We start from the raw sequence: 9,044 nt of genomic DNA, 5'->3' as shown, positions 1-9,044 counted from the left end.
CTCCTGCATCGTTTATTATACTAATCCAAATCTTTTACATCTCTATTATACCCAAAATTCACCATTAAACTACAAGTGTGCTTCCAATCCTAGTAACAATTTATTATTATTATCACGGTTATTTATTTATTTATTTTAACTACTAACAATTTTAACTGCTTACAATGGTTTTTAAGATAAATTACAAATTTGCCCCATTATTAAAATTTTGGCCTTCCTGATTTCTGATTCTTCCAGTCATTTTTGGCATTTCTGCATAATCTATCAACTTAAACTGCCATTCTTCTCTAGTGGGGACTTTTATCTTCTTTCCATTCTGGGCTGGCAATATCCGTGCAGCCGTGGTCACATACATAAATAGTCTTTTCTGCTCCCTTGGGATTTCAGCACCTAAAATTCCTAAAAGAAAAGCTTGGTGGGGGGTTAAGAAAAAGCTTATTTTAAACATTTTTTTCAACTCATTATAAATCATTTCCCAAAATTCTTTTACTACCTTACATGTCCACCACATTATAGAAGGTGCCTTCTTTTTCCTTACATTTCCAGTCCAGCCCTTTTCTGCATGCTTTTTGATGCTCTTTATAACCATAGTCATGATGGTCATGTTTGGGGTGGAGGCAAGAAGTACCACTTTAGCTAATGCAGTGTTTCCCAACCGGTGTTCCGCGGCACACTAGTGTGCCGCGAGACGTTGCCTGGTGTGCCGTGGGAGGGAGGCGGGCGAGGCGGGCGACGAGAGGCGGGGCAGCGGCGGCGAGGAGAGGCCGCCCAGCGCGGGGCTCTCGCCGTCTGCCTGCCTGGCTGCCTGCGTGGCGCTGAAGTCACGGGACTGTAACGTGCCCCACATAGGCCATGCCCCACATAGGCCATGCCCTGATCTCGGCGCGCCCAGGCTTCGGCATGCCGGCATCTCTCCGCAAGCAGCGGCAGCGCTGCCGCTGCTTGCGGAGAGGTCCGCGAAGCCTGGGCGCGCTGATCTCGGCGCGCCCAGGTTTCGGCATGCCGGCATCTCTCCGCAAGCAGCGGCAGCGCTGCCGCTGCTTGTGGAGAGGTCCGCGAAGCCTGGGCGCGCTGATCTCGGCGCGCCCAGGCTTCGGCATGCTGGCAACTCTCCGCAAGCAGCGGCAGCTTGCTGCTTGCGGAGAGGTCCGCGAAGCCTGGGCGGACAGCTTTTGAAGGCAGGGGGGGGGAGCAAAGACCTTCGCCCCCCGCCAGCCTTCAGAAGAGGTCGGGGGACAGACTGTCCCCGGACCTGGTCTGAAGACGGTTTCCCTAGGAACGCATTAATTGATTTTCAATGCATTCCTATGGGAAACCGTGCATCGCAAGACGAAAAACTCGCAAGACGAAGAGACTTGCGGAACGAATTAATTTCGTCTTGCGAGGCACCACTGTAGTCAATATAGGCACAGAGTTAATTTTTTAAACATTTTCTAATGGTGGTGTGCCTCGAGATTTTTTTCATGAAACAAGTGTGCCTTTGCCAAAAAAAAGGTTGGGAAACACTGAGCTAATGGGGCCTCCCGCTGCTGCTGCTGCGCTGCCGCCACGCAATTTCTGTTCTCATCCTGAAGTAAAGTTCTTAACCCGAGGTACTATTTCTGGGTTATCGGAGTCTGTAACCTGAAGCGTCTGTAACCCGAGGTACCACTGTACCATTTTCAGTGTCCACACAATTTTTTTCCCATCAAAATGTGATCCTGTGTTTTTTCTCCACTTAATCCAGATTTACCTTTTTCGGGGGGACCCATTGATAGCAATATGCTAGCTCCTTATTGCGTTCAGTCAGAGGCGTGCCATGATTTTGAAGTCTCTTTAGTGTTCCGATATCCTTGTAGCTTTTGCTTGAGTGTTTGGCTGTTCTGTTTTCATTAGGAAAACTCAAGGTTACACAAGAATAAGTTATCATTTTTCCCCTCCCAGCCTGCATAGATCTTCTAGAATCTCTCTCTTTAAAGGCAGATAGAATCATAGAGTTGGAATAGACCACAAGGGCCATCGAGTCCAACCCCGTGCCAAGCAGGAAACACCATCAGAGCACTCCTGACATATGGTTGTCAAGCCTCTGCTTAAAGACCTCCAAAGAAGGAGACTCCACCATACTCCTTGGCAGCAAATTCCACTGTCGAACAGCTCTTACTGTCAGGAAGTTCTTCCTAATGTTTAGGTGGAATCTTCTTTCTTGTTGTTTGGATCCATTGCTCCGTGTCCGCTTCTCTGGAGCAGCAGAAAACAACCTTTCTCCCTCCTCTATATGACATGTGCAAGTCCTCCAGTGCAAATCTAAATATTTTTCAGATACCATATATTTCATCATGCACCATCCCTCCAGCAGTACCTCTAGTTATCCTGTTGGGTTTAGCCTGCCTCTTATGGCCGCAGACAGATCAACACAACCTGGCCATCCATCTTGGCAACTATCGGGTCTGAAATCTCCTTGCAAATAGATTTATTTTCACAACATTGGCTGCTATTGAAGCCATCCAACTAAGCCAGATGGATCATTAGCCGGACACACAGTGGCAGTTTTGCTTCATGTAAATTGGCAAGGACTGACTGACACAGTGACAAAACACAATCCCTTAGGTGTCCAATTTGTGCAACGAACTTTTTGTCAAATCTCAGTGGCCCATTGTGTCTTAACAAAAGCCTTTACTTGACTTAGTAATGCTGAGTGCCTTGTGCCACACTGAAAACAGACCCAGTAAGTAATTTATTATAAGCTAAAATCAAATTTTGTATGATGAAAAGCCAATTTAAAGATCACAATGCTTTTGTTTTTGAACTCCCTGCCATTGTATTTTTCAGCAGCTGAACTGATGGCTCTCGTAAGGTAAAGGTAAAGGGACCCCTGACCATTAGGTCCAGTCGTGACTGACTCTGGGATTGCGGCGCTCATCTCGCTTTATTGGCCCAGGGAGCCGGCATACAGCTTCCGGGTCATGTGGCCAGCATGACTAAGCCACTTCTGGCGAACCAGAGCAGCGCACAGAAACGCCGTTTACCTTCCCGCTGGAGCGGTACCTATTTATCTACTTGCACTTCGACGTGCTTTCAAACTGCTAGGTTGGCAGGAGCAGGGACCGAGCAACGGGAGCTCACCCCATCACAGGTATTTAAACCGCCAACCTTCTGATTGGCAAGTCCTAGGCTCTGTGGTTTAACCCACAGCGCCACCTGTGCCCCGATGGCTCTTGTAAGCAGTGTAATTTGAGACATTTTCTTTGCTTAACTGTAATACAAGCTACACAATATTTGTCCAGCAATTAATTAGTAACAGAAGCTCTTGCCAATTACATCCAGGAGTCTTTCTCTTTGTCCAGTAGAAACAAATTTATACAAGTCTTCTATTCAAGCTATTCAAGAGCTGTAATTAAACTCGGCTGATCCTTTACCGGTAATTGCTTCTCAGTTTAGAATTTTTATCTCCCATTTTGGAGACTTCTGTATTTTTTCCAGAAATAATGTTCAGACATAAGTTCAAATGATTGTATTGTGTCCCAAAATAAATATGAATAAAAGTTTGATGTTTGATTTTCGTGTTGTTTTTATCCTACATGAAAAAAATATTAATAGAACGCAAAAAACCATATATGATGCAAAGTAAAAATGGTCATGATAGGATGTATTTTGATCCTCTAATCTGTTCAGGAAGTAGCATATGAAAATGATATTTATTAAGAGGTCTCTTGAGAACCATTCCCCCCCCCCCCCCAAGATTTTCAAGTAGATCAGGTAGGGGGTGGGAAGTCCACTGTCTTAGATTGCCGAGACTGGGTGAAAGAGAGAAAATGCTAATGCAAAAACCTGAAATTTTACTGGTGTTTTACATGGCAAAGGTCTGCAACAGGCAAACCCAAGCTCCCTGAAATAAACACTACTATGTTTATGCAGATTTCCCATCCCTTTAATATTCATATCCACACCATCCATTTAAACCACATGACATTCCCAAATAATTCTGGGAACTATAGTTTACCACTCACGGAACTACAATTATTCCCGGCACCATTAACAAATTATTAGCCTGTTAGCTCTTTGCGGGAGACATGTGCTTCAAATGTGATTTATACCTCTGGTATGGGTGTGATCACATACAGTAGAAGACAATTCACAATAAAATATTTGTAAATTATATAACGCCTATCACTTAAATATTGCTTTTACAGTCAGCACCCTCTAGTCCACTCTGTGAATATTTGCTGAGAAATAAGCCCCAAGGAGAAACATGGGATTCGCTCCACAGCACAAATGCTATGCTGGGAGAAGCATCAATAAGTTGCAATCCAAAGACTTCACACGTCTCCTGTTGATATCCCATTCTCTGAAAGGTGTCTTTCAGGCTAACAATATTATTTGACATGTCTTAGATTTCATAACTCAGGAGTAGAGGGGGTGGGCAAGAGAGGAATTCTAATCTCCAAGTAGCATATTGGATTTCAGCTTTGGCATCATATTCTGGTTTCTTGATGTGCTCCAAGAGTTCCCACCAATGTCAAGAGGTTAATGTCGTTTAACGTCCGGATGAATGCTGATCATATATGCAAAACTGGATATCAAAGCTCCTGTTCTTACTGCTTCCAGTTGCAACCGAGAACACAAAGCAACATCAGCTGTATTATAGCAAGTCAGATCCTTGGGTCCTTCTATTTTATAAATTTATTTATTTGGTTTTTCAGATTAAAATGTTACAGAGCTGTATCAAACATAAATCATAAAAACAAGATTTCAAGGAATCTCCTGGACTTCCATCCTCCCCTTTGTGGGTTCAGTTATTTATCATTTCCTTCTGTATCTTTTATGATAGTCCAAATCTTTTACATCTCCATTGTGTCCAGAATTCACCCTTAAACTACAAGTGCTATTCTAATCCTACGAACGATTTTAACTGTTTACAATGGCCTTTAAAATAGATTATAAATTCCCCCCATTCCTTATTAAAATTTTGGTTTTCCTGATTTCTGATTCTTCCAGTCCTTTTAGCCATTTCGACATAATCCATCAACGTCACCTGCCATCCTTCTCTGGTCAGGACTTTATCTTCTTTCCATATCTGGACCAGTAACAACGGCACAGCTGTGATCTTGTACATAAATACTTGTAGTCTTTTCTGCTCCCTTGGGATTTCAGCAACTAGGATTCCTAAAAGAAAGGCTTAAAGTATTTTTAGCAAAGTTTATTTTAAACTTTTTTCAACTCATTATATATCATTTTTATCCTTGGGTCCTTCAAGATCAGTACAGTGGTACCTCAGGTTACATACGCTTCCGGTTACAGACGCCACTAACCCAGAAATAGTACCTCGGGTTAAGAACTTTGCTTCAGGATGAGAACAGAAATTGTGCTCCGGCGGCGCGGCAGCAGCAGGAGGCCCCATTAGCTAAAGTGGTGCTTCAGGTTAAGAACAGTTTCAGGTTAAGTACGGACCTCCGGAACGAATTAAGTACTTAACCTGAGGTACCACTGTATTGTCTCTAGATTGATTGGCAGCACTTCCTGGGGGGGGGGGGCTGTTCTTTCCCAATCCTATCCAGAGATGCCAGGGATTGAACCTTTGACTTTCTGCATGAGAAAGATGTGCTCTGCCGGTGACCTGCTGTCCAGAGCACACCCAAGGAGGACATTCAAACCCCTTCTACTGATACGTGTGTGACAACAGCCGCATGGATGTTGTTAGCCCAGAGATGGGAAGAAGATAAAGTCCCTACCAGAGAAGAATGGCAAATTAAACTGTTGGACTATGGCAAAACTGACTTGAAAGCTCAGGAACCAAGAAAACCAAAACTTTAATAGAGGAACAGTTATGGACCACAGGTATGAAGTTCACGGCATGTAATGCCTTAAGAGAGAATTTAATGAAAATGATTTACAGGTGCTACGTGACACCAGTCAAGCTTGCAAAAATTTACCATTTGCCCGATAATAAATGTTGGAAATGTAATGAGATTGAGGGTACATTTTTTCATCTTTGGTGGACGTGCCCAAGGATTAAGACATTCTGGGAGATGATCTACAATGAAATGAAAAAGGTATTTAAATATACTTTCTTGAAGAAACCAGAGGCCTTTCTCCTGGGCATGGTCAGCCAATTGGTGACAAAGAAGGATAGAACTTCCTTTATGTATGCTACAACAGCAGCAAGAATACTTATCGCAAAGTATTGGAAGACACAAGATTTACCCACCCGGGAAGAATGGCAGATGAAGTTGATGGACTGCATGGAACTGGCGGAAATGACTGGCAGAATCCGAGACCAGGGAGAAGAGTCGGTGGAAGAAGATTGGAAAAAATTTAAAGACTATTTACAGAAACACTGTAAAATTAATGAATGTTAGAAGGATGCTGGAATGAAGTTATATGGCTTTAGCAGAAATGTTATAAAGAATTAAGTAAAAATAGACTGTTAATGGGCCAAAGGAGAAAAAAAATAAGGTTAGATTGTGTTAAGATAAACTATAGGACAAAAACTGGGAAAGATGGAAAGGATTTGCTGAAATAGCTAATTGAACTAGAATACAAAAAAGGGAGGTGTGAGGAGGTCACCGAAACAAGTAAATGAAAGATATGAAAATATTGGATGTGTTTTTAATTGTTTCTGTCTTTGTTTTTGTTTTTGTTTTGTTAAGATAAGCAGTGTTTTTCTTTTTTTTGCTTTTTATGTACAGTATTGTATTGTATTGTATTGCTTTGTTTAACTCTTTTTCTTCTTTTTGTAATTATTAAATTCTTAATAAATATTATTTTATAAAAAAACAAATCTGATAGTTTTAGACAACTATGAGCAACAGACAAAGAGAGCAAAAATAATTTGGGGAAATTAACGTAGATGACTGGAAAGGGGAAATAAATTTATGGTACTCTCATGCCACAAAAGCAGAACAAAATAAATCCACAAGCTTCTCTCCAGTGTTGGAGGGACTGTGGCCACCCTATAAACTTTTATTTGGTTCTTTAGTGAGAATATTTGGGGCAATGATTTCAGAAGAAATCTCTGGATGCCAGGTGGCAGTTCCGGAAAAACCACCCGAAAACTCTTGACGACACCAATTAAATGTGATTTAAAAAACAAACATTGAATCTGAAATGAAAGGAACATATTGCTCAACCTGTGACTCATGGGCGTTTGTGGTGTGGTATTTTTGGGCAAGCTTCTGGATCTCATGAGGGCGGGTGGTTGCGAAATGTGTGCAAGGGTGCTCATGTGACCAACATTAGGTAACTTTGGAACGGTGCCTATCGGCCATGCAGAAGGGACTGATTCCTTCCAATAACTGTGGATAGCGTTGATTTGGAAGACTTCAATCTCGAAGGAGACCCCCCATTACAGTCATGGAGATATTGGGAAGGAAGCGAAAGCTTCCTCTGACACGCAGCGGTAGATTGCTTCGCAGTTCTTCACCGAGGTTTCCAACTGTTTGGGACTTTGGTGAGAATGAGGAACTGTCCCTGGGGAACTGGTCAATAAATAGATAAGATTAAGATAAATTCAACAGTGTAAATAAGTTTTTATGGAGGTAACAATGGAATACTGAATGGTCATGTAAAATATGCAGGAAAGTATGGTGTGCAAATTGAACAACAGAAAGAGAAGAAGGGAAGTCATTGGTTTAAGGTTGTCTAAATGAATATTTTGAAATATAAATTAGAAAAAGTTTAATGAAAATTAGAAAAGAAAAGAAATATCACCAGATAGGGGCTTCTCAATGAGTAATCTGAACCAGAAAAGCAGTAAACTTTGGGTAAGGCTCTGAGGGGTATGCAAACTTTCCCATTAAGTTCACATCCCACTGACCTTGGATAGATGGATGGGATTTACGGTAATTTGCTGCTGCAAGTGCCGGAAGGAAGACCTGCTAACTGCTGCAAAGCCCACATCTACCTGGCCTAGGGGGTGGAGCCCAGACTCACCTTGAACATCCAAGAGAGGCTCCTGGGAGGCCTGAGGGACATTGCGAGGCAACTGGCAAAAATGTTTTAAATGTTTCCAATTTTGGTTCCTCTGTTTTGTTTTTGTTGGGTTGGTTAAATGTTCTGTTGGGCTTGGAGGTTGTTTTAATTTGGGTATAACTATAAACTGTTTATTCTTGTTGCTGTTGTTACTGATTTCCATTGATTTATTGGCTGGTTTGTTGCTCGTATAGGAAATTTTGTTTCTTAATGTTGGATGTTTTGTTGTGTTTTTATATATGTTGTAAGCTGTGGGCTAATAGCTAATAGCTCTGCCCAAGGCATGATGGAGAACAGCAAGAACCGGGAAAATACATACATAATACATATTTTACAAGGACTGGAAGAAACATCACGTACAGAATAATTGCCACACAGGAAGAACAAGGATAAAGTTTGAATGCTTCACCTGTAGTTTATAAATCATTTACAGTAATGTGTCAATACATTTTTGCCACATTCCTAAAGCTGAATGCGCACAAGTTAAAAGTTTGTAAGTTGAGGGTTTATACAGTAGTAGCAAGTTTATGAAGTTGGAAATCCAGGTCTGTTTTTTTCCAGACCAATGAAAGGCAACAGTGGAAGCCTGGAGCTTTTGTTCCTGCTTTTTAATCCTTGAGATAAGAATTTTGAAAAACCTGCTTGAGAAATAAAAGCATGCAAGCTGGCCTTTATTGCCGCCCTGTCCATCTGGAAAAAAAAATTGGATGTGCAATAAAAACATCCTTTTATAGGGAAGATGTGAGTCAGATCAAATCTAGATGCAAAAATCAGTGCAGAAAATGGGCAGTTTATTCATCAGAACTGTACAAGAAATGTTATAATTGTCCAAGCTTTGTGGAAAAACGAGTTGAATAGATTCCAAGGACCCATATACAGTACATGTTTGTTTTGTTTTTTGTCCCTATCATGTTGTGTGAACTGCCTTGTGGGGACAGACACCCTGAAAGGGAGGCTAAAAAATCTAGTAGAAAAATTAATAAACCAAGCTTTTTTAAAGCAGCTCAGAATAAAAATCAGCAGCAGCCATTGCATAATACAATTTAAGAAAACAATTAAAACAATAACGGGGAATCTTAAAAAAAACACGCCGTGGA

Source organism: Podarcis muralis, chromosome 9, assembly GCF_964188315.1.
Source record: "Podarcis muralis chromosome 9, rPodMur119.hap1.1, whole genome shotgun sequence".
NCBI classification, from domain to species: Eukaryota; Metazoa; Chordata; class Lepidosauria; order Squamata; family Lacertidae; genus Podarcis; species Podarcis muralis.
This window is presented reverse-complemented; position numbering follows the sequence as displayed.